Source organism: Amblyomma americanum, chromosome 8 (assembly GCF_052857255.1).
Source record: "Amblyomma americanum isolate KBUSLIRL-KWMA chromosome 8, ASM5285725v1, whole genome shotgun sequence".
NCBI lineage: Eukaryota > Metazoa > Arthropoda > Arachnida > Ixodida > Ixodidae > Amblyomma > Amblyomma americanum.
The window spans coordinates 57,325,120-57,352,308 of record NC_135504.1 but is presented as its reverse complement, the minus strand read 5'-3'; the positions used below and the strand labels follow the sequence as shown (position 1 = coordinate 57,352,308).

Genomic DNA, 27,189 nt, shown 5'->3' with positions numbered 1-27,189 from the left:
TATGCAACCAAAGGTCGGACGAAGAAAGAGCTACTGGATGTATTGCACCCCAGGCCATCGCCGGCAGATGCGCAGACGGACATTTGTGATGACGACGAAACGACCGATAAAGAGTGCGACGCCCGTATGAAAGTGTATGAAAAGGTACTGGCACTGGACGAACATATGTGCATTTCTAGCGGCGCTTTTGTGGACAGTAGATATATGCCATTGAGTGAAGTGTACGAAAACGTTTTGCGCTGTACGTTTGGGACTGACATAGTGCCGATGGATATGGATAAAAATGCGGACTGTGCTGCCGTCGTGAACCAATGGATAAACGACAAAACTCGTGGTCTGATTACGTCAAAGACTCAAAGCGACCACATTTCCAGGCCACTGATGTTAATAAATGCAGTGTATTTTGAGGCTAAATGGATGTACCCCTTCGACCCCAACGATACCGACACTGGAAGATTTTACATACGCGATGGAGTGCACAAGCTGGTAAAGATGATGAAGACCGAGAAAAGTTATGTCAATAGAAATGTCAAAATGCTGTTATTAGGTTGCCATATAGGGACAATAATGGCTGTATGTATGTTATATGTCCCGACAATGTATATAGGTTGTCTGACATCGAAGAATGTGTTTTGGAACATTGCAGCAAAATTCCGACTCTTATGAATCCTAGATATATGAAGGAGAACGTTGTGCGACGTGCCGATGTTGAAGTGATGTTACCGGTCATGAAATTGTAATCTCCGACCGTGCAACTGATTCCTGCTCTGAACAAGATGGGCATTGAGCGTGTATTTAACGAATGTAGTGCTGATATATCTGGAATGTTTGCATCTGGAAAACAAGACTTGTGGGTTGCATCCGTTTTGCATCAAACTGTTGTGTTGGTGGATGAAGTCAGCACGAAAGCTGCTGCTGCTACAGTGTGATGTTGCTGATGGCATAAGCATCAAGGAAAAGTTCTATGTGACATCGCCATTCATGTTTGTGATTGAGTTGAATGGCTTTGTTTTGTTTATTGGATCTGTGTATGACCCTCAATGTCAATAGCCTGGATGTGGAGAGTGTTGAATAAAGATTGATGACATCTGCAATTCTGGTGTTTGTGTGTGATTAAGCCACATTGCACATTTGATGTGGTGTTAATACCGTTTATTTAATGTTCGTCTTAGAAGTAAAAACCATACACAGGAACGTTCTTGCGGGTCCGTCGCCGGGTCTTGGCAGTACGGCGCTTGCCCTTAGACTTTGCAGCCTTTGTAGTCTTCCACTTCTTTTTCGATAACATTTAGCAGCAATTCTATACGACTGACTAACGTGTAGACTAGACTAGTCTTGTTGCTACCCTTCGCATTTCTTGGGGACATTGGCATATCTTCGCGGCGCCGTCGGTGCATATTTTTTCGGGCCAGACTTGTTTCTGTCATCCCGCCCCCATCATCCATCTTCGTTGACATTTGTATAGAATCCGCATTAACATGAACGCGCTCACATTTCGATGACCTTTATCGGCGACATTTTATACGACCGTCTAGACTAGTCCTGTTGCCGCCTTTCGCATTTCTTGGAGACAATGACATATATGAGACCGCCTTCGCGACCGCCTGTAATTTGTCTTGTGGCGAGACTGGGGTTGTTGCTACGCCTTACAGTAGCGACGACATGTCTGGCCTCGCTCCGGCATAATGCATGCTTTTATTGTATAGGCGGGTCGCTGCTCGTGGCTTTAGATGACATTTCTATGGGGCGTTTTTCTCTCGGATGATTGGTCGCCACTACCGCAGCGACATCACCCGTTCGTGCTATATATATATACGAGACTTCGCGACTTAAGGATAGATTAAGGGCTGCATTGAGTTAGCAAGATTCCACCATGTCTCAACAAGTATCGTCTACCGACGATTTGCTGGCGTATTTCATGGAATTTGAAAATGATATACCATGTAAGTTTTAACATTTAATTTTGATTATATAACAGTATACAAATATAAGAATGCAAATGTTTATGTTTGTGATGCTGAATGCAAATGTTTATGTTTGTGATGCAGGGTCGACGCTCGCACCTTTGGCGCTCATCTGTTGCGTGTTGTTGCTGTTGTGTGTTGGGTTTTATGGCACATAGGCAGCTAGGCCATCATGCGCCCAACTCAAGGTGTAGAATTGGCTTTCTGTAGAATGTTTACGAATATCAAAAAATGCCGATGGCGTAGATGACCTAAAGACATTGTGCTGCCTAGTAAAAGAAGAGAAGAAATTTGGAAATCGCTAATGGTAAAAGCCTTAAAGAATGTCAGGCAGCCTTAGCGTCTATCCTTGGCTAAGGCAAGGATCCTGAGGCTCCCAACCAATCAAATAAAAAGCCTCAGCCTACTTCTCAGGTATGAGAAAGTGGCTGAGGTGTATCATGTAATAAAGGGAACCAGTGGTTCAAAAATTACAGTTTTTCGAGGACGCCCGCTGCTTTTAAAAAGCTAAAAACGGAGGGTATGTTAACAATGGCATTATCAGCTAAGAGAAATGTTGGGTGAAAAGGAATGTATTCATGATAAAATTGAGTGAAGTACTTTTTTCTTAGTTTTTCTAGTTTCATACATGAGAATAAAATGTGGTTAACAGTAAGTTCTCCGCATTCCTCGCAACCAGGTTTATCCTGTTTTGTTGGCAGGAAGTTGTGCGTGAGGTGCGTGAGGCCTATTCGCAGACGGCATAAAACCACTTCTTTAAAACGTTCCTGGTGCACACATGACCTAAATTCACCCAAAACTGGTTTTACAAAATGCAGTTTATTATTCACTTCGCTGTTCCAACGCGACTGCCATTTTTGTCTTAATTTCTGTTGAACTAATTTCATGCAGTCATTAAAGGGTATATCTACTTTTTTATTTCCTTGCCCCGATCATCAGCGGCACGCAAATCTGCTCTCTCATTTCCTTTTATTCCGACGTGGCTCGGGACCCAGCAGAGTTTAATGTTTTGTCCTCGAGCTGTTGCTGTTACTATGTTGTGTATGATGTCCCCAAGTATGGGAGTGGTTGCGTTTCTAGAGTGGAGGGCTGTAAGTACACTTAAAGAGTCTGTGTAAATAATAGTGTTTTTGAGGTTCTCATTTAATATTTTTTTGTTGCCACACATACTGCGTAACATTCTGCGCTGAAGATGGATGCGCACTGTGGAAGTCGCATTGCCGTCTCCGAATTTCCTCGCACCACTGCGCTTCCTACGTGAACATTCGTTTTTGAACCATCAGTGTAAAAGTCCTTAAAACTACTGTATTTTTCTTCGAGTGCAAGGAATTACTGTACTATATGTTGCTTTGGATTTTTTTTTTGGAACTGCGTAAGGGTAAAATCACAGATTGCCGGAAAATTGTGCCATGGAGGAAGTGGAGCTCGTCTTCGAGCAATGGCAGGTAATGTGTCCAGTATGCCGAGGTTTTGACACATCTCTTCAAAACGCAAGAGGAGTGGCCTGATAGCTTGTGGTTTGTTGTTAAAAAGTGTTCTTGATGGGCACTTTGTGGCTATGCGGTAACATAGGTGTTTGGGAAGCGAACGGATTTTTAAAACGTACGAGCAAGTGAGCATGGTTCTTCGGTCCTCGAGTGACGGTTCGTTGGTTTCTACATAAAGACTGTTAATTGGTGATGTCCTGTAAGCACCAGTGGAGAGACGCAAACCCAAGTTATGCACTGTATCTAGTCGTTTAAAATATGATGGTCTCGCTGACCCATACACTATACATCCATAATCAAGGGTAGAGCGTACTACAGAGCGGTAAATTTTTAGAAGGCATGTCCTGTCGGCACCCCAATGTTTTCGTGACAGTACTTTGAGTATGTTGAGGGATCGGGAGGCTTTCTTTTTCAGTGCATTTATATGAGGCAGGAAAGTGAGCTTTTTGTCAAAGGTTACGCCTAAGAATTTGTGCTCATTTTTCACCGGTAGCTGTGTTTTGTTCAGGTGTATAAATGGGTCGGCCTGTAAGCCTCGCTTAATAGAGAAAAGAATGGCCACGGTTTTCTGTGTGGAAAACCGGAAACCGTTCTCGTCTGCCCAGGTCACCAGTTTATCCATTGTCAGCTGTATTTGTCTCTCGCATGTTACCTGGTTTGAGGATGTGCAGGCTATTTGCAGATCGTCAACATAGACGGAATACATAATGGCCTTCGGAATTACTTTGGCTATGAAATTTACTTTTATAACAAACAATGTCGTGCTCAAAATACACCCCTGAGGAACCCCGTTCTCTTGAACGAAGCCCCTGGACAGGGTTGATCCTAGGCGCACTTGAAATGAGCGGTCGGAAAGGAAGTCCTTCAGGCAGTTCAACATCCTGCCACGGATGCCAAGATCTGCTAAGTCACGAAGGAGGCCGAACCTCCAGGTGGTGTCGTATGCTTTCTCGAGGTCAAAAAAGACGGCAAGACAGTGCTATCTATGTATAAAAGCCTCTCGGACAGTATTTTCCAGGCGAGGTAAGTGGTCTGTTGTTGAGCATGCTTTCTTAAAACCACACTGATGGGTGTCAATAAGTTCAAGAGATTCAAGCAGAAAAGTTAGTCTTTTATTCAGCACACTTTCGAATGATTTGGCAAGGCAGCTGGTAAGGGCTATCGGTCTGTAACTAGTAGGGGATGTTGGTTGTTTTCCAGATTTCAGGAATGGTACAATAACTGCTTTCTTCCAGGCTTTCGGCAATCTTCCGAGCACCCACACTTGGTTAAAAAACTTCAAGAGCGCCTCCACAGATGGCTGGGAAAGATGTGCTAGCATTTCGTAATGTATATTGTCAGAGCCAGGTGCTGTCTTTTTTCCGGCCGAGAGAACTTCGTTTATTTCTTGGAGTGTTATTAAACCATTGTGCGGTTCTTTTGTGCAACCCGTTGTTGGAAGTCTATGTTTCTCCACTGCATGTTTATGCTTTAAAAATGTTTGTGTAGTGTGAAGAACTAGAAATGTTTGAGAAGTTTTCTCCTAAGATGTTTGCCTGTTCCTCTATATTTGTCTGTGTACCTGGAGCTGTTAAGAAAGGAATTGTGTAAGGCGAAAAGCTTCCGTTAAACTTGTGGACTTGTTCCGACTTGTTTTTGGACGTAACTGAACTATTTATGCATGATACGTAGCTTCTCCATGATGTTCTTTCGGCATTTCGGCGGATGTACCGAGCTTTTGCTCTCGTTTTTTTAAAGTTGATGAGGTTCTCCTGAGTTGGGTATCTTCGAAAAACTCCCCAAGCTTTATTTTCCTTCTTTTTTGCTTCCCGGCATTCCTGCGTGTACCATACCTTGTTGTTTTGTCGTACTATTCCTGACGATTGAGGAATAGCTTGGCACGCAGCAGCAATAATGCAGCTTGTAAAAATTTCATTCAGTTCGTCAACGTTAAGACCGTTTGAAAATAATTTCTCCAGGCTAGCCTTTTCTCTAAATAGTTGCCAGTCGGCTAGGTGTAGTTTCCAACGGCGTGGTTTAATAGGGGTGACTGATGGTGGCGATGAAAAGTTAATCACTACCGGAAGATCGCTTCCGTACCGGTTATCGAGAACATCCCACTTAAAATCGGTAAAAACGGAAGAAGAGCTAAAAGATAAATCTATGCAACTCATTTTTCCTGAGGCTGGAGAGCAATATGTGGGTTTGCCTGTATTGAGTAGGCAAAAATTTTTGCACAATCTAATATACGGCCCCTAGTGTGTCTGTTCACCCCCCCCCCAGAAAGGGGAGTGTGCATTAAAATCCCCAACTACCAGATATGGCTCTGGTAGCCGATTAAAAAGTGACTCTAGGTCAATAAGTGTTACTGTGAGGTGTGGCTGAAGGTATACTGAACATATGGTAATTGTTTTAAAGCTAATTACGGTGACTGCAATGGCTTCATAATTCGTCTGCAGCTGGATTTCACGTGTTGCAACACCGCTCTTAACAACGACAGCAACACCTCCAGAGAGCCTATCTGCCTGCTCACGGTCACGGCGAAAGACTTTATAATTCTTAAAAATATTTTTTGTAAAGGTCCCAAATTGGTCTCCTGAAGGCACAGTGCTACAGGAGACATAGAGCGTAAGAGATCTGTTGCATCGCTGTAGTTATTTAAAATTCCACGGCAGTTCCAGTGGATAAGGAACGAAATGATTATTTTAAGGAGGAGTGTTTTGAGACCTCAGGTCCCTCCTTGTTGAGGGCCTGTTATCGTGGTTTTTTTCTTTTTTCCGGTCAAGAGAGCCCCGTCGCCGTTGCGACCGAGGCGAGCTTTGACTTGTATCCATCGCCTCCATGGAGGCGCTGGAGTTCCGCAGGGGGTGGTAGACTTCTCCCGAACGGGGGAAGCCTTGCGGGCTGCCGACTTGGAGGACGGCCGGCCCGTTGTTGGGGGTGGCATAGCAGCTTTCGCTGCATCTGCCAGGGGCGCGGATGGCCCTGCCTCAGCCTCACTAGGTGTGAACTGGGCAGGTGCCTGAGACCGGTGTGATGCGCCGCGCCCGCGCACCACATCGGCTAAGTTTGTGTGGGGTGTTAAGGAGAAAGTGCCTTGCGACATTGCATAACGCTTTCTTGCCTCTTTAAAAGTGATATTATATTTTGTCTTTATTGTAATGATTTCCTTTTCTTTTTTCCAGGCAGGACAAGACCTTGAGTAAGCAGCGTGCTCGCCTTCGCAGTTTGCACAGCGTGGCGCGGCGTCGCAGCCGTCTGATTGGTGGTCATTGGTGGAGGGTTGCAATGCACTATACAAAGTGCAATCCAATGATGAATTGCGATGGCCCTTGACAGTTGACAAGCGTTATATTGACTGGTTCATCCTACTCCCAAAGATGAAACAGCCCAACGTGAAGAACAACCCACACGTCTTTTCGAGATGCCCCATTGAACTAGAAACTGCCACTAAAGAACAGTGCGAGCGCATGTGCCGCTACATGTGTTTTAATTCATTGGATACATGTTCCGATAGTTCACTACAATGGGTCGCATCTGAAATTAGGTCTAAATTGTTCATGCAAATCATCTTGAGTGTGATGACATATACATACGCAAATGGTGGTATTCTGTTATACTCCAATGATTTGTATGTCAGTTCCAAACTTTTCAGTCTTCTTGAAGACATATGCAGCCATGTATCTTATTCCAAAAATTTTATGAAAAACGAGTGTATTTCAAACAACTTCAAAGACAGGTGTGACGCAATGTACAAAGATAACATTGAGCCCGATCGGCTATACAAATTAAAACCACACATTGCGGGCGACAAAAAAAAATATTTTAATTATCGCATGCATGCACATAAACAGCGCCGAAGAACTGCACACAGTCAACGAATGCTCCAAACTCCCGCGCTCACAGTCCTGCATAGGATCTACCACAGAATTTAACATCATTTTACCGGTGTGTGTCACAACATGCAGACAAAAACAAAAAGTTTGCCGACGAATTTTTCAATCGGCCCACTTTCATGTCCATTGCATCGGCCATGTACGTGCCATTTGAGGGTGATGTAACAAATGCCGTGATGTACAACCTAGAGAATGTTGCACGCCTGCACGTGTCCATGGGTTGTCCATATTCACACATCAGTACGCACATTTGTACATCTTCTCTACTCAAACAAAACGTATCCGGACAAGTGTCATGCACACTTTACGACATGCAAGTGGTCACCCCCGACCCCATTTATAAAGACAACAAGCAACAACCCGAGACCATCCTCCGACCTGTTCCGAATGTTGTTGGCAGCACCTATAACCGAGATGTGAGTACTCTCAATATTTATCTGTTGTCATTGAAACACGACGAGGAACTTAAGCACTACGACAGCGAAGTGTGTCATAAAAGAGCTCAGATGCCCGCACTGTCGGTTCCACTGTCGCCACAAAAGCAACAGACAGAGTACGGGGATGGAACTGGTGTTGCCAGTCCACTCATGACTGATGCACAACGACAGCGCGTTGCCGAATATATCAAACTAAACACCCACTCATGACTGATGCACAACGACAGCGCGTTGCCACATATATCAAACTAAACACGGCTCATGCACAACGAGCACGTGAAATGGAAGCTCGCGGGCTTTTGACCAAGGACCCCGCGCCTGTCGATATCTCATCAGAATCTCCCCAAATTGTTGAAATGGAATCGACAAGGCTGCCCTTTAAAGAAGCCACGCCACCATATGTGGTGACAACGGAAGATTCCATTGCAACCAACAACGTTGAAAGTGGACCGATTAGACAGAAAAAGTCCGCAAACAGTGAGGTTTGTGTCATCGACATCACAGAACCCACTCCTTCCGAATGCCCCACCCCAACCAAAGAAATCTACACAGCCATCGTATCTCCAATCTCCGATGTGTCAGACAATTGTGTAGAAACTATAAATTCAAGCACGGAGTCCGCTGTCGGGACTCCGATGTGTTTCATGTCCCCGTCGCCCGTAGCGTCTCCATTGCAACACATTACCAATGATGGGTTTGGACTCGAACTGCCCCCCATATCCACTGCCATACCCTCGTATGAAAACATACTTTGAGGAAATTCCGGAACATCGAGGAATGGCAGTAAAATGAAAAATGTTGACTTTGCGCCAGACCAATCAAAAAGGTCTAAACGGAAATACACAAAGCGGATTAAGACTGGGCGTGTGTGATAATATTGTGTAACATGTATTAGTGTCCTATGTATGTGAACATGCGTGCATTTATGTGAAACCTGAGTGACTTGTTGTATTATTATATGTATGTGAAAAATGTTTGCTGCCTACTCGTGTAAAATATACTTTGAGGGAATTCCAAGTCATCGAGGAATGACACTAAAATGGTAGATTTGCACCAGACCAACCGGAAAAAGTCCAAATGCAAATATATTATGTGTGTGAACATGCATTTGTGTGAAACTTGGGTGACTTTTGCATGTGAGAAATGTTTATAAGCGTGTGAACATGTATGCATTTGTGTGAACCTTGGGTGACTTTTGCATGTGAGAAATGTTTATAAGCGTGTGAACATGTATGCATTTGTGTGAAACTTGGGTGACTTTTGCATGTGAGAAATGTTTACAATTGTGTGAACATTGTGTAAATTGTTATAGCATTGACTAATGTGGTGTGGTATATATGTATGCGAGAAATGTATACATTGTGTGAAACTGGTGATTGCTATAGAATTGATTGATCATGTGGTGGTAATAAATAATTTCAGACTGGTATTCTTGTGTTTGGTGTCGATACTTATAACCACAAATATATGGTACCACAAGTCAGACACGAACGCGTGATATTAAAGGACACAGGAGCCAAGCAATGCCCAAACGTTTAACATATCACACACAACTTCGCGTTGGAGAAACTCTGCGCCTGACAAACTCTGCGCTGACACCAAATAATGCACCCTAGAGATGGCATGAGTTCTCAAAAGAAACATATGGATATAAATTTTATTACGTCCTAACTATTCACCTAATTAAGCTAGGACCAAACAAATTACATTTCTGAAATCAGCGCAAAATTTGCAACAAGATAGATACCTCACTTGTTTAATTACGTCAAGAATTAATTATGATGAAGCTTAGCTGGCTGTGACGTCACAATCTGAAAAATTTTAGTAGGTGGCGGCGGGCGGCTCGCTCGCCGGGGGGTTGAAACGCGATTTTGCCCCGAGGCTGAAAAAGTTTTCGAGCCTCGCTGGAAACGCGATTACAACTTGCACGTAATTACAACTTGCATATTTGGAATCGGCATCTACAGTAGAACATCTTAGACACCGAGTTCGCCCCCCTGGGCCAAAATTTGGTGGTCACGTGACCTTAATTGCGTAATAATTAATTAACTAATTATGCTAGGACCGAGCAAATATCTTTGAAGTCAGCACAAAATTTGCAACTAGATATCTCACTTGTGTAATTACGTCAATATTTAATTATGATTAGGCTTAGCTTATTGTGACGTCACATTTCTAATACAAAACCTAGTATGCGGCGGACGGCTCGCTGCCTGGGGGTTGAAATGCGATTTTGCTTCGAGGCTGAAAAGTTTTTCGAGTTTTTCGCTAAAATACAATCTGACCCCACGGCGGCGAGCCGCTCGCCACTACCCATATAGAACAAATCGAATATGCTTAATATCTAAAGAACTAATTATGTTACGAATCAGATCACCGAGCAGAACATTTTAGACATCGAGTTGAGCCATCTGGGCCAAAATTTGGAGATCACGTGACCTTTATTGACTAATACCTCTTTCTCTAATTAAGCTAGAACTCAATAAATTATATTTTTGAAATACCTCTGAATTTGGAACACTATAGACATATATCACTCGTTTAATTTCATTAATATTCATTCCATGCTAGCACTCTGAAAAAACCACGCGCTCTAGACGCGTGAGTGTACAACATTATATACATATGCCATAGGAACGACGTTTGCTCGATAAGATATGGCATCGTTACTGGATATAAACAGTAAATTGTTTCCAGTGGGACAAATCGTAAATGTGATAGATCTGGATAACGATGTATACAGAAATGTGCAAAACAAATTCCCCAATGCAGACTCCTATCCATTGGCAATTGAAGTTATCTGCGGAACGCCCAAAGAAACAATCACGGAAAGTGAATTGACATCTCTGAGGCAAGCATTAAAGGAAGACTGGTGCAAAATATGCATTGTAAACATGCACAATGTCAACCAGGGTTATCATGTGTTTGATGCAATCTTCAAACAGACATCAACGCCCATTGAATTGGATGCATTGAAGATAATATGCTGTTCCGGCCTTGGTTACGGTGACAACACAAAAAGCACCCATAGTGAATGGGAAATATGTGGTGGAGTATATGCCCGCGAAACAGAGTCTGACCGAGCACACAGAATCCATAGAAGACATCAAAATGGTGGAAGGGTTTGGGCGTGTAATGACAGATCGGTCACCGTCGTGCCAATTTCTCATCCAGAGGCATAAATCTGCCCCCAGCGCGAAAATCGGCCCGGACTTTAAACTTCACATCATCGACAGCACGTGTGCACACGAATTTGACAATCCAGTGTGTTTGTCCAAGTCAAGTTGTGTCCTATGTGAACTGTTGGAATCTGCTCCCAGTGTACACGTGAATCCCAAACACATTTGTTTGGCGAATGCCAAAAATGAACATTGCTGCGATGACGACACAAGCCTTGCTAACAAACTGAAATGTTTGTCCATAGAACGAAAAAAAGAGGGGTGTTGCGAGGCGTGTACTACCAATTTTGCGGCGCTCACAAAGTACTGTGAAGACGCGGTAAACAGTTTGTGTGTCCTGAAAAGAAGATTGGTGAAAATGCAAAGTCGTTTCACGAAACGAAACGCATTGTGGATTCATTTCGGATACCCGCACCGGCTTGTCTGAAATATGTTAAATTTGTCCAGTTTGTGGAACGTTTGATATCCAGCGGTTGCAGAGGCTGCCACCGGACAATTTCATCGCAACACGAGGTGTGGGCCGTGGTGTGTCTTGTGTTTGAAGGTTGCACGCAAAGCCCCAATACCACGTTGACCGTGAGATTAAACGTGATTCCAATACCATTCAAGCGCAGGCACGTGCTACCCGCATTATGTGGTTTATACAATTTGCCCAAGTGTCAAGATTCTTGTTTGACTCGGGATCATTTGAGCTGGATATGACTGACATACACACAGAGTGTTTATATGAGTTTGCGAAAAATATAAATGTGTGGAATGGGATAGCTGCATTGAAATTGACACGATAGTGTTCACTCGAGAATATAATATACGAGCTGGTGACAAAACAAGACTCGACCATTCGCTGCTTGTCTTTGCCAATATTAGACACGTATAAAATTTTCTCAAAAGAACCCGTGCAAGCGATGCTCTCAAGTACACCATCGTTGGAAATGCTCGAACCTCTTAGTGAATTGGCTTCACGTAGATGCCATAGTGGAGGTCATCGAAAAACACCCAAACCTCTAGATGGTTGGAAATGCATTTGCCAGCAAGAGAATCAAAATGATGAACTGTGCAAATGCATTGGACATAGACTGGCACGTGCTGTTGGGAAAACAGACACAAATTACATCATCGACCCAAAAAACGACATCAAAAAGCTGGAAATGTGGGCGCAGATGAATTGTTTTTGGGTGTCCTTTCCATGTACACAAATGATCCGTGTGTGGAAAATGCCCGTGCAATTGTTTTAGGCCTAATTACTAAATATAAGAACACGTGCTCTGGCTCTGACGCCTCCCCGGCAACATAGTATCGCCCAGCAACAGGAACTCTTCCATGTGCGCTCACGACCTTGTCCATATTTGCATTGTTCTCGCAAGTGGGGAGATATGAGATTGTCAAGTTCACGTCGTGAGAGATAAGGTGCCGTTTCTCAGAAAAAGTGTCAAGGGGGTAGAGTGACGCCATTGAACACTTCTCCATTGTCTAAGAGACGCCACCATATCCAAGATAAGGTGCACCGACCGCATTCTCAGAGCAGCGACGCTGCCGAAGCCAAAAGATAAGGAGCATCGATCACATTCTCAGAACAGCGACGCTGTTGTCCATTGTCTAACATTAGACGAATGAGGAGAGATAAGGAGCACCGACCGACTTCTTCTTGAAAACAGGTGCAAGTGAAGAGCATTGTCCATTGTTTTACACGAGGAGCACCGACCGACTCATGTGGAGCGGAGCGACATGACATGAGACATGACATGATAGTCGAGCCTCGCCTTCGCCTTCATCATTGATAACGCCTGCCACCATGAATGAGGCTGAAAAGTTTTTCGAGTCTCGCTGGAAATGCAATCTACCCCCCCCCCCCCCCCCCGGCGGCGAGTCGCTCGCCGCTACCACTAGGAAAATTCTAATATGCTTAATATCTAAAGAACTAATTATCGCACGTGATTCAAACTTGTATTTTAAGAATCGGTATTAAGAGTAGAACATCTTAGATACCAAGATGACCCACCTGGATCAAAATTTGGAAGTCACGTGACCCTTATGCCGTCATAACAATTTATCTAATTAAGCTAGGACCAAACAAATTACATTTTTGAGATGAGCACAAATTTGCAACATGATAGACAACATAAAAACGACTTTATTATAACTGTAGTTAATTGGAAATCAATAACATGGAAATAAAAATGACGTGTTTATTTCTCATTATTTTTTATTAGTAACGTCGTAGCATGTAGCTGATCACGACATTCGGGGCACATGTTTAGTAGGTTGCCAAAATAAATACAAACTGATGCTCATAAATGCCTGGACACACTCGTATTTTTATCCATTTGTCATAGAAGCTGACAACAATAGACGTAAGAAAATGATAGACACAATCATGTCCTCATTTGTATCCGCGCCGTCTTATACTACAGATGCCACTAAAATGAGAGTCATGTCGCGGTTGGTTCAAGCTGGCAAGTGTTATCTCAATTTTTTACATCGCAGAGCTAACGACATGGAGACCTACGTCTCGTACGAGCATTACCGGGTACAAAATTCATGGATCACTTACGAAACCATTGGAGGCGAAATCATGGAAATAATCATGAAAGGCGTCAGAGATTTAATCACCCATCCCTCGGTGTCCAGCAAGCAAGATTACAAGATATGTTTTGTGGAGGGTTGCAATGCACTATACAACGTGCAATCCAATGATCAATTGCGATGGCCCTTGACAGTTGACAAGCGTTATATTGACTGGTCCATCCTACTCCCAAAGATGAAACAGCCCAACGTGAAGAACAACCCACACGTCTTTTCGAGATGCCCCATTGAACTAGAAACTGCCACTAAAGAACAGTGCGAGCGCATGTGCCGCTACATGTGTTTTAATTCATTGGATACATGTTCCGATAGTTCACTACAATGGGTCGCATCTGAAATTATGTCTAAATTGTTCATGCAAATCATCTTGAGTGTGATGACAAATACATACGCAAACGGTGGTATTCTGTTATACTCCAATGATTTGTATGTCATTTCCAAACTTTTCAATCTTCTTGAAGACATATGCAGCCATGTATCTTCTTCCAAAAAATTTTATGAAAAGCGAGTGTATTTCAAACATAACTTCAAAGACAGGTGTGACGCAATGTACAAAGATAACATTGAGCCCGATCGGCTATACAAATTAAAACCACACATTGCGGGCGACAAAAAAATATATTTTAATTATCGCATGCATGCACATAAACAGCGCCGAAGAACTGCACACAGTCAACAAATGCTCCAAACTCCCGCGCTCACAGTCCTGCATAGGATCTACCACAGAATTTAACATCATTTTACCGGTGTGTGTCTCACAACATGCAGACAAAAACAAAAAGTTTGCCGACGAATTTTTCAATCGGTCCACTTTTATGTCCATTGCATCGGCCATGTACGTGCCATTTGAGGGTGATGTAACAAATGCCGTGATGTACAACCTAGACAATGTTGCACGCCTGCACGTGTCCATGGTTGGTCCATATTCACACATCAGTACGCACATTTGTACATCTTCTCTACTCAAACAAAACGTATCCGGACAAGTGTCATGCAAACTTTACGACATGCAAGTGGTCACCCCCGACCCGGAATTGTATACCGGAATTGTTAACCGGAATTGTATACGATACACCCTTAGCGCATTTGTACAAGCCATTTGGATATGGTATTGATCCAACCAAACCGAGCGACTGTGTACCATTCCCTACCTCGTATGTGAATAAAGATGTGACGCCAATGGGTATATGGGATGTGATAAATTATCCAAATACATTAGCAGGCAATGCGGGTGATACAAAACCTATATTTGGAAAATTTCTTTCTGCACAACATGATTATCTCAAAGAAGAAATGATAATCACAGGATGCTCTCATATTCCACATTCTCATCCAATTATTAATGGATACATAGGAGTTACTACAGAATGGTTGGAACGTGTGGCATTACCAGTAGTTGAGGAATTTTATGAGCCTTTATTGGCAGGTAAAACACTGGCAGATACTATATGTGAATATGCTAATTGTACGCACGGTGGTGTTGTTGGCTTAAAATTTAAGACAATTAATGAGATGATGCAATCACATGCCCCCGATAGTGTTCTTGAAAATGCTCTTGGATGGTGTCTGAATGGGTTTAATACATTATGCACAGAAATGGGCGGTATATCAATTGTACTCACTCCATCTCCCAATGAAGTAAAAATGAAGTTTACGTATGTCACACCACGATTTTTAATATATTTGACATGGAGATATATTGTCGGCGCACACCATAACGCTGAAATTGTGCGTAATGGATTTGGTTTATACACAGAGATTATAAGTAACAGTACAAACATTAACACCAGACAGACTATATTTACAAGGCTGGGAGACATGTCAGACAAGCGCCATTCCATATTTAAATTGAAAAGGTCATGCTCAAGTCTCTATGACGCATACAAACGCCGCAGTTTAATTTCATACGACATAAAAGATATTGTTAAAGGCATTGCCACCTACGTTTTTGCCGTGGCTGGGGGATATAATCCATCAGACGGTAGACTATTGGGCTGTCTCGATTATGAACTTTCGGATCAACGAGGGTTTATAACAACAAGTGTTCAAATGCACGGCCGTGCAGGCAACGTGGATCCGCATTTAATGAAGAGATCTGATGGTAATGTCGATGACTACAAATCACCGGTGACGCCTGATAATAATGATTCGGGTGCGTGGATCTTACGCATTGTTGCCGATATATTATTCAAGATACACAACAATGTCCGAGCACGCGTTCCAATATTAGTGTTAAAACACATACACGACACGCCCACGTGGAATCCAATGAATATAACGCAGTGCATACGTGTCAGTAATAAATATGTACCGATTGACGTCGATAGCACTCCAAATGAACGCGTGTATGATTTCGTATTCACGTGTATGGCGTTTGTAAACTCCAAAAGTCTATCGAGCGAAGATGCCCGAATCCGACATGATGCACTATTTAAGGCCGAGAATATACACAACACGCCCCATGCGGTGTTTATGGCAGCATTTAATAAATCTGATCTGAATTTAATTGAGATGGAACCCGAGCCGCCTGCAACAGCCGATCCCAACAAGCAACCAATGCCCAGGCCGCCTGTGAAGAAACGAATCTCAACCCATATGGTAATATCAAAGGACGACAGTTTACGGCAACATTTCAAACGTCGCAAGATCACGGACACCGACGCTGCTGATGATGATGATGAATTGCATAATATAATCGATTTAATGTCTCAGCATAATCGGACGAAATGCAATAAAAAATAAATATGACATGTGGAGTGGCGTGACTTTGTTATCGGTGCACCCTATTGGTCGAGCGCTGCGCGCTCCACCTCTCCGCTCCTACACCGCGCTTTCTCTCTATGCTCACGTGAGCGCACGGAGGGTGTATATAAACCCGCGCAAACTTCCCGAGGCATATACACGCATCTCTCGCTGTATTACTTGCTCCGTTCGAGCTTTGACGCTGTGCAAAAATGATGTTCTCCAAGGAGCTGCAGGATGCTGCCCAGGCCCCCAACCCCCATGGTCTTCCGCTGGCGTGGATTGCCGACTTCATGATGAACCCCGACAACCTCTGGAAGCGGCATCCCATGGACAACCTGGAGTCACGGGTAGGCCTTAAATGTCAACTTTCATATCACTTGAAGACTTGCAAGACAATATTTAATATCAAGTATGCAAGCTGGCCGGCTGTGTTGGAGTTTCTTGTGGACCACGAAGCGTCAACACCTGCCCATGACCTGTTTGGAAACATTTTAAGATACTGCATTCTTCGAGGCAAGGGCATGCCTATAACCCATAGCGGCCCAATTGACGACAGTGACATCCCGGAAGATATGCGGTCAAACATCATTGTTCGAAAGGCGCTAACCATGCTAACAATCCATAACCCCAACTACCCAACAACCGGAGTCCCATTGGAAATGACAGGAAAATTCAGGGATCTGTTGTATCACCGACTAATTGCAGACCAATATTCATGTATACCTCTGAAGGCATCTGACAAGAAACCCGGGGATAATCGGAAATATGAGGAAAATCACAGCAGTCGGTCTGCGGATTTTGAAGGAGCTCTATCAAATGCACCGTTTATTCACAATGGATTGATTTCTTCAAAGGAAGAGCATTTGCATAACATGATTAAAAATTTAAAAGATGTAACTATGCAGAGCAAAACGGTAAAAAACAAGGGCATGGAAAGAACATACATAAATTTCGTAAATGAGAAGATGAACTCCTTCAACGGAGTAAACATGATAATCCCCGAGCCCACTATTTTGTCTGGGGGCCTGCACTATGTGTTGTGGACACAGAAGACTCCAACCATAACAGGAGTGCCCGAGTATGAATATTTCATCTTGAAATCATCCCGACTTTGCCCCGGAGTTGACATGATGGCATCTGCAAACGACTACACCATTCCGGTGATTCTATATTTGGCCATACACGGGGCACTATTCACAATGCTGGACTCTCAGGTTTCAAAGAGAAGCCTGAGCAATCTCCAACATTGGTGTAACAAGCTCTCAAATTGGCTGTTTGGGATCGAGCAGCAGAGAACCATCAAGCGCACTTTTGTGGAGCCGGCCACGACCATCATGCTCAACAGCCGCGACAACCCCCGAGCACGGGCTGCATATGAAAAGATTTTCATACAAGCACAGCAGGCAGCAAGTGTGCTGAATTCGACATCATCAGCAAACGAAAGTGTGCAGGATCCCCAGAACCTCATTCGCTCGATCAGAGGGGGCGCCCACCTGGAATTTCTGATCAGAAAGAAAACTGTAAATGGTCAAAAAATCTTCGTGGAGGATTACAAGCCTCTCTTTGCTGGCAGGGGCGACCAGTATGATAAAAACAAGAGATACATCGGATACATGAACATGTGCTTCCAACCAATCTTGCATAACGGAGCGCCCACCCTCCGCATAACATTTGGAAGCTGTATAATGAAACCCTATACTCAAAACTTCAACGAAAGTGTCTATGTGACTGGTGGCGGCGACACTCCCCTGGACATAGACATGGCATTGGAGTTGCCTTTCAACTACATCAATGATGATGCTGAGGGGAATGAAGACGAAAAGGACTCTATTGTGGGCGAAACCTGCAGCGTCACATCTGAGGAGGTGCCACCTGTAGACACGGCGGAGACTGACAGCGTCCAGGACATCTACGGACCGCCTCTGACCAGTCTGGAAATCGACACAGACGGACTTTCTGTGGACTTTTCAGCCGGTTTCAAGGACCGGAAGCGCGCAAGTGAAGAAGCATTGCTCGACAGTCGCCACCGACATAGACTCGCGTCGAATTATTTTCACAGAAACCAGCAACATGAAAGACGCAAAACATTCCGTGTTTAAATTGAAAAGACCATGCCCCAGTTTATACGACGCATACAAACGCCGTAGTTTGACTGCATACGACATAAAAGACATAATTACGGGAATTGCCACATACGCATTTGCGGTTGCCGGTGGGTATCGGAAATCTGAAGGAAACGACGCCCGATTGTTGGGGTGCCTCGATTACGAACTCCCGAATCCTCGCGGATTTATAACGACGAGCGTTCAAATGTACGGAAGGGCTGGTAATGTGGATCCCCAATTGATGAAATATTCAGACGGTAGTGTAGACGATTATAAGGTACCTCTGACCGCACAAAATAATGATTCGGGTGCTTGGGTTCTTAGGATAGTTACGGACATACTGTTTAAGGTCCACAACAACGTGCGTGCACGGGTGCCGCTATTGGTACTTAAACACATTTACAAGCCACCCGAATGGGACAGAGAAGATCCCACTCGTTGTGTAAATGTGAGTAACGACTATATACCCATTGACTTTGACAGTACTCCGAACGAGCGTGTTTACGATTTTGTTTATACGTGCATGTCCTTTATGAATTCGAAGTCGTTATCCAGCGCAGATGCTGTAATACGACAAGAAGCGATGTTGAAAGCGGAGAATATGAGAGACACGCCTCAGGCGGTGTTTTTGGCCGCGTTTAATAAGGATGATTTGAATTTAGTAGAACTTGAACCAGCGCCACCGAATCCGTCTAACCAAACAATGCCCAGGCCATCAGTGGATAAACGAGTATTAACGCACACCGTAATATCCAAAGTAAATGATCCAAAACGGCGACATCCAAAACGTCGTAAAATCACAGACACCGACATTGAAGATGATGATGAATTATTACATAAAATAGGTAGAGCTGTTCATTACAATCGTATGAAATGCAATACATAAACAAATAAATAAACGGAATTTCCCACCCATTGTGCGTGACGTTTGTTTTCATTTGCACGCTACCGTTCTTATCATTTTCACGGGGAGGAGAGATCCATCGCATGATCACATGAAAATAAACCATTCATTAGCGCGCTGTCGTTCTTATCATTTTCACGGGGGAGGAGGGATCTCTACAAACACGCCCACGCGGGCGCGTTGAAAGCACGTGATAGAGTGGAGTGTGTATAAATAGACGCGCCTCGTGTATGTCATGTCATCTGCCCTCTGCCTCGTCCTGCTGCCGGGCTCACCTACCCGGGACAATGCTTTTTTCCAAGGAATTGCTCGATGCCGCAAAGCTCCCGAACCCCAACAACCTTCCGCTGGCATGGTATGCTGACTTTCTGCTCAACCCCAACAACATGTGGGAATTACACCCCGAAGACACTCCCGGGACCCGGGCGGCCCTCAAGTGTAACTTCCACAGGAGTAAGTGTTCAACAATCTTCAATGTCCGATACGCAAGTTGGCCCGCCATACTCCGCTTTCTTGAGGACCACGAGGCGTCCACCCCGGCCTACGAGTTCTTCGGACTCATCCTGAGATACTGCATTTTACGCAGTCATGGCATGCATTATTGTCATTCTGGTGAAATTGATGTGCCTGACATCCCCGACGACCTCCGTAGGAACATCATTGTTAAAAAAGCGATAGGGGATATGATTACGATTCAGGATCCGCAATATCCAAGCTCAGTTGTTCCACTAGAAATGACTGGAAAATTTCAAGAATTCATATACCACAAGCTGTTGGCTGACCAATATTCGTGCATCCCCTTGAAAAAATCCGACAGAAAGCCAAACGACAATCGGGCTTATGAAGATAAACACAGCATGAGATCGGCTGACTATGACAAGGCACTGTAATGCACCCTTTATTCACAAGGGGGTTTTTACATCTAAAGAAGAACATTTACATAACATGCTCAATCGCCTCAACAGCGTAACCATGAAAAGCAAGATTGGGCGAATGAACGGGCAGGAAAAAACTTTTATAAATTTTGTAGGAGAGGATGAAGCTGTGTTTAATGGTATCAACATGATCAGTCCCGAACCAACAATATTGGCGGGGGGGTTTCACTACGTTATGTGGGCAAACCAAACTCCAAGTGCCAACAGCGTGCCCTCTGAAGACTAATTTTGCTTGAAGGCAAGCAGACTGTGCCCAGGTGTCGACATCATGGCATGTGCCAATGACTACACCATCCCAGTCATTTTGTATCTGGGCTTGCACGGTGCCTTGTTTGTTGTGACCGACCCAGTCGTGACCAAGTCGTCATTGAGCAGCCTACAATACTGGTGCACGAAATTGTCAACCCTGTTATTTAGCATGTCAAAGCAGAGAACCCTCAAAAGAATGTTTATCGAAACAAAAACGATGGCATTCCTGGGGAATGTCGACAACCCCAAGGCACGCACAGCCCTCGAACGGGTTAAAGAACAGGCAATGCACGCAGCCAAGATCCTGAATGACACATCCTCGACCAATGAAAAGTCCATTGAGCCTTCATCACTCATCAGAAAAATCAGGGGCAAGTCCCATCTGGAATTTTGCATTTGTTCGGCCACAGTAAATGGGAAAAAATGCTACCGCGAAGAGTACCGCCCATTGTTTGCAGGCAAGGGGGTTGAATACAACCGCCACAAACGGTACATCGGGTTTATGAACTTGGGCTTTGAACCAGTGATTCACAATGGCGTACCAACCATGAGGATCACTTTTGGCAGCTGCATCATGAAACCATACACGCAAAACTTTGATGAAAGCAGCCTGATGGACTGTGCCTTTGAGTTGCCCGAAGCACTGGCGTTGGAACTACCCGAGAACTATGTGTGTGTGAATGACAGCGAAAAGCGCAGGAGCGAAGAGGAAGAGGAGAATGAAGACAAGCAGTCGGCTGCTGCCGAACTCTCTAGTGTGACATCGGAAGATGTCGATTCTAGTGTCCTGCAACTCCCCACAAATCTTAACGAAATGTATGGGACCGCAGTCACCCTTGATGATGATGAGCTGGAGGTCGACTTGAGTGGTGCATTCCACGATCGACCGACGCAAAAACGCCAAACTGAGGACATCGTGGACACAGTGAAGAAATCAAAGTTTGAGTGACCTTTATTGTGTGTGTGGTGGTGTGTGCGCGCGTACAGTGTTTTAATGAAGATGTGTGACGGTGTTGGTGATTTTGTATGAATTGAGGGCACTTTTGATATTTATACAATCAATAAAGAATTTTGTTTGGAGATTGTTTTTTTATTTTGGGTCGACTAAATTGACCACCGATTTATTCGAGTCATCAGATGTTTCGGGTGTGTCATCGTCGTCGCTCTGAGCAAGGTTTTGCCAGCTCACTTCATCCAAGTCTTGGTCGTTTGTCCCCAATATGTATAGCATGCTTTGTTTAATAGTATCCAGAAATCCAGATGTTTCCTTTGTAACGTTACTCCCGTCTGTTTGTAATCTTGGGAACTTGTCCAACTCCGTCCCTCGTATTTCAATGGGCTCGTGACGCAAATCACGCTCCTGCTCGGCTTTGTGCTGTGTAATTGTGCTTGCATGTTCGACCATGGCTCTGTATCTATGGGACACTTTTATAGCTTCAATTTCGGGAGATAAATCGGCATCGGCAATATATTTAAGGATTCTAGTAACGGGGTCGTAGATTTGTGGCTGTTTTTGAAACATGTCATCAAATTTGTAGACTGGAGACGTATCGGAGTTAACGGAACGTAAAGCTGTCAAGTGTTTTAACGATTTGTACTCGTTGATCGGATCTATATTACGCACGACGGCTAAACACATCCATTGTGCAAATATATCAACTTCTGGCATTAGTTCATATAATTTAACACAATTGCACATTCCTTTGTGTTTGCTAGTTTTCTTTGCGTCACCCCCAAACAAAAAACGTTCCAGCGATTCAACGGTCAATTCGTTAGTTTTAAATGCCGCTACGGACGGCATGTCATCATCGCACATTTCTGCAAGAACGATAGCCGCTCCTATCATTAAATCTATAATTGGAATTTTACGGATTTTGCGCAACCTATCATAGGTATTGGTGTCCTCTAGTGTATAATTTAGTGTAATAGGAGTGGACGTTACGCATTTCGCTATTAGATCATTTACGTCAGTATTTCGTTTACGTTCAATGTTTTGCGTTATATCTAATTGCATTTCACGGAAATATGTGTCCATGTATATGTTACGCGCAAATATGTATATCAACACCCATATGAAATATGAATGTCTCTCCGATAAATATTGTATCAAGGAACGGGGCTTAGGCGTTTTTACAATCCGGTCGTAAGTGTTCATCCAAATACCCGGTGCATATAAATCGCAAAATGCAGACAGATACGAAGCCGACGCTATAAAATCGGGCGTCATTGTGGCATTATGGGATAACGACGGCGTACTTGTGAAAAGTCGCAATAACACATACAACGGAGAGGCCAGATACCAGATATGATAGGCGTTTCTAAACATTTTCCCAGATGGTGTGTCGGGATCGGATGATCCGACTAGCATGGGAAGTAGGAGGCTCATTTCACCCAATGACACTCTCTGTTGTGAAGTTAATTTTAAATGGGGTTTATTTAATGCTACCACGAAATTTAACATTGATGTATATATGGGGTCATTGATTATAGGAGCGCATTATGACGCTTTGAACAAAATTGTCGTACATTTGAGTCATGACGCTAATCGCTTCGGTAACTTGTTCGGGATATAGCAGCACTTCTCCCGCGTGTATAGGCAATCTATGCATGTTATAAATGTTTGCCACACATCTTCTTCGACTGCTATGAGCATTCGTCGCGTGAAATAGCGGGATCGGATATATGTTGCTGTCTATTAACGTTATGTCCGTACATCCCACAGCGGGCATGGGACAGTCTACTTCCCATGGTTTAATATACGGAGAATAAATACAACCCGAACGCGTCACATACGTGCCGCAAGGTTCAAAACCGTCAGAAGCACCCACAAATTCAAAGGGTGGCAAATATGGAATCACGTTTTCTAAAATTTCGACAGTTTGATTACATTGCGAGAGCTTGTGGATATATTGTTTCATTAATGCCTTAAAACGGCGAAGGCAGTTTGAATCTAGTTTATTATTGACCACAACTACCCCCACACTGGACAAGTGAGCATTCCAATATCTGACTATGGTTGCTCCCCTAGTTATAATGTCTGGAAGATGCATGAAAGGGTGCACGAATTGCCTACGTCTAATTATATGTTTAGCCACAACGAACACATGGAAGTCCAGTATAAATACCACCAGGGTATGGTGCATGCTTAGGTTGAAAGTACGTATCCTTTGATGGATGCGTTGATGACATAGCATAATCATAACTCCAATGGAATTAAACTTCAAGTTCACATTCTATTTCCCATATGCCACATACTGCAGCAAAAGATGCTGTTGGAGCTAAAGGTGTGTTAGTTTGAACTGGTAAAACACCAAAATGAATTAATGGTGGTGCATATGGTGCCATCATATTCATTAAAGGATGTTTTGCATATGCTGCTTTTTCAATACATACTTCATAACTAAAAATAGTATCATTTAAAGTAGCTTTTTCATCATCACTTACCTGATTACTCATTTAATTTCCTTTGATATAAGTATAATTTGCTGTTTGAAAATTACAAGGACCCCATTGGGAATCATAAGTTGGTGGTTGATACCAGTTTTTAATTGGAGCAAATTTAAAATCATGATGATAATTTATAATTGGTGTTCCCTTTTCAATATTCATATCCATAATATTTAAATGTTTATTCAATATTAATGAATCATCTTTAGGGCAAACAATCATTGTATAATTATTGAAATGTCTAGGAATACCAGTTACACAAGGAACATTTGATGGATCTTCACTTGTTTTATCTCCCCAAATCATTCTGCGCAAACGTGCCCAAATAAATTCAGTATCGTCTATAGCTGGTTTAGTTTCATCATCAGCTGTCTATTTATATGCAAGATCAAAAGTATTATATACAGTATCTAACCCAATCGCACTTGCAATTTGTACAACCAATTGACTGTTCGCATAGCCAGTATTTGTTTGATTAGTAGCAAAAGGTAATCTATATCCTAAAGGAGTTACTTTTATATTACAAGATTTAGCGAAAGTTCTATCAGGAAGATCACTAAACTGTCCTTGACTAATAAAAAAACAAATTATTAGGATTTAATGCAGCAAGAGGAGTTTTAAGGAAATAATGTTGACTTGAATCATTTAACAATAATGTATGCATAACACTTTGAATAGTTTCATATTCAAATCTATAACCGCCAGTATATACTTGAAACGTATTTTTAAATTTATAAGTTTCACTTTTTAAACTTGGATTTCTCATAATTTGATTTACTACCATACCTCCTGTTGTTGAATATCCTGCATCACTTTCTTCTAACATATGTACATCACTTATCTCTTCTGCTTTTCGTTTAGTCATATCAATTTCTTTTTGATTTAATAATTTTTTACTATACTGTTTAAAAGATTGTTTTAACCGATAGTCTTTTACAACTTTACTAAAATAACTTCTAATATTTTTTCGAGCTTGTCCTTTAGACGTACTATCTTTAACAATTTGTTTTAACTTAGGATACTGTACTCCAATAACACTTTCTAATATGTATTTCCCTCCAATACCAATAGTTCCAAGCCAAGCGACCGCGAAGATGTTAGGGCTGAGTTTGAGGGGACCACAAAAATGCTTAAACATCATTTTTGGTGCGTTTAAGGCCAATTTTGATCATTTAATAAGTCGGATTTTTTTTCCGTAAAATGCAAAATATCTAAACAATGTGGATATTCTCGGCGTTGAAAAAAATATTTTTGGTTACAGTACCCTATAAGGATGATATATAAAAGTTTTTATCGAAATCTATCGAGTGGATTTTTTAATTTATTGCTATATTCGGTTACCTGCTGTATCTCGTAAACGACGAGAGTATAAGGAAAACAAATTGTATCAGCAGATCGGATTTGTTGTGAAACAAAAAACGTTCCCGTGTACAAAATTGCACAATTCACAGTTTCAGAGATATTTCGAGTTTTCGTTTTTGTGCTTAAATGATCAAATTGATGGTTATAACGCACAAAACGGTCATTTAAGGAATCAAATTTTTGATGACTATCTCGAAAACTACACGATAGAATTTCATAAAAGTGTACATGCACATGTGTTATGCGGCGTTTTATTATGTTTTAGTTGGATTTCTGTAACATTTTTGTCGCACGGTAATAAAGCGCGAAAGTTTGTGGAATCGAAAATAATATTTTGGCGATGGAATTTGTGTAGTGGATAGGGGACGTGAAAATATTGATACATGCGTTTATTTTCGTTTAACATGCATTTTGCGGAAAAGTACGCCAGGTGAACAGTTTTTGTGCCTAAATGATAATTTGTGCGATTTCGGTGCCTAAAAGTACATTTAACACACTCTAAGCAACCACGTGCGTTTTTTTTAAAAAAACGGTGTAAAATTTTGCAATAACACGGAATATCTGAACTACCAATATTATTTCCTATTACAGATTTCTATCGTGTAGATTTTGTTATATTTTCGAAACATAGATGTTCAAATTGTGAAAAACCACACGATAGGATATGTTTAAACTATTGCTGCTACATGTAGATGGTCTTGTGTAAACCATATTAGATTTTGACTGAAATATTTTTCGCCGTTTGTGAAATATCACATGTGTTTGGGTAGAGTACCTTAAATGACTATTTTGTGGGATTTTACCCCCGAACTGATCATTTAAGAATATTTCGATAATTTGTCTAGATATCGTGAGCATTGATTATACAACGCTTATATGGTGTAAGAAATGGTAGTCCCCCCGACACCGGGGGGACTTGTATGTGTAACGCAACAACTTTATTTACATTGTACCACATCGTATCGCTTGTATGACACATTTAAGGCACGCATATGCAACAAACAGTAAAAACAAGGTATTAAACACATTATTTATATAAACATTACATCAAGTTATGTGCAGTGGGCAAAGTATACATTAAAAGTCAAACAAACAATTACCCAAGAAGTTTATACTCTCCCTTCTTTATAATATGCACACCACTCGCCCTGATAAAGACATCCAACTTCATTGAGACGGCACATTTAGATTTTAAAGCGATTGTACCATCCGATTTGGTGGGAGTTGTGGTGTCGGAACAGCCAAATATGACAGGCAACCATTTGGTGTTAATTGCGTTTAGGACATCAACCCAATATTGTTTGTCGGTCAGGCCGTGCATTTTCAGCAGAATTAGTGAATCTGTGTCGGCATAGACACATTTGACATCACAGTATGTTTCGCATAGTGCACGCGTTAGGTACAAAGCCCTTCTCGCTATGGAAAACCGGAAACCGTTCTCGTCTGCCCAGGTCACCAGTTTATCCATTGTCAGCTGTATTTGTCTCTCGCATGTTACCTGGTTTGAGGATGTGCAGGCTATTTGCAGATCGTCAACATAGACTGAATACATAATGGCCTTCGGAATTACTTTGGCTATGAAATTTACTTTTATAACAAACAATGTCGTGCTCAAAATACACCCCTGAGGAACCCCGTTCTCTAGAGAACCCCGTTCTCTAGAACGAAGCCCCTGGACAGGGTTGATCCTAGGCGCACTTGAAATGAGCGGTCGGAAAGGAAGTCCTTCAGGCAGTTCAACATCCTGCCACGGATGCCAAGATCTGCTAAGTCACGAAGGAGGCCGAACCTCCAGGTGGTGTCGTATGCTTTCTCGAGGTCAAAAAAGACGGCAAGACAGTGCTATCTATGTATAAAAGCCTCTCGGACAGTATTTTCCAGGCGAGGTAAGTGGTCTGTTGTTGAGCATGCTTTCTT

The 27,189-nt window shown here is 42.7% G+C and overlaps 1 protein-coding gene and 1 long non-coding RNA gene across 3 annotated transcripts in view; one reads left to right on the top strand and one right to left on the bottom strand.

Annotated features, from left to right (window-relative positions):
- Positions 1-27,189, bottom strand: part of LOC144101708 (BEN domain-containing protein 5-like) — a 146,331-nt gene that overhangs the window by 43,079 nt on the left and 76,063 nt on the right. The gene's annotated exons all lie outside the window — the stretch shown is intronic.
- LOC144101711 (uncharacterized) lies at positions 1,854-4,878 on the top strand. The gene is made up of 2 exons (XR_013308036.1): positions 1,854-1,943; positions 4,687-4,878. It is a non-coding gene; the product is annotated as an uncharacterized LOC144101711 (long non-coding RNA).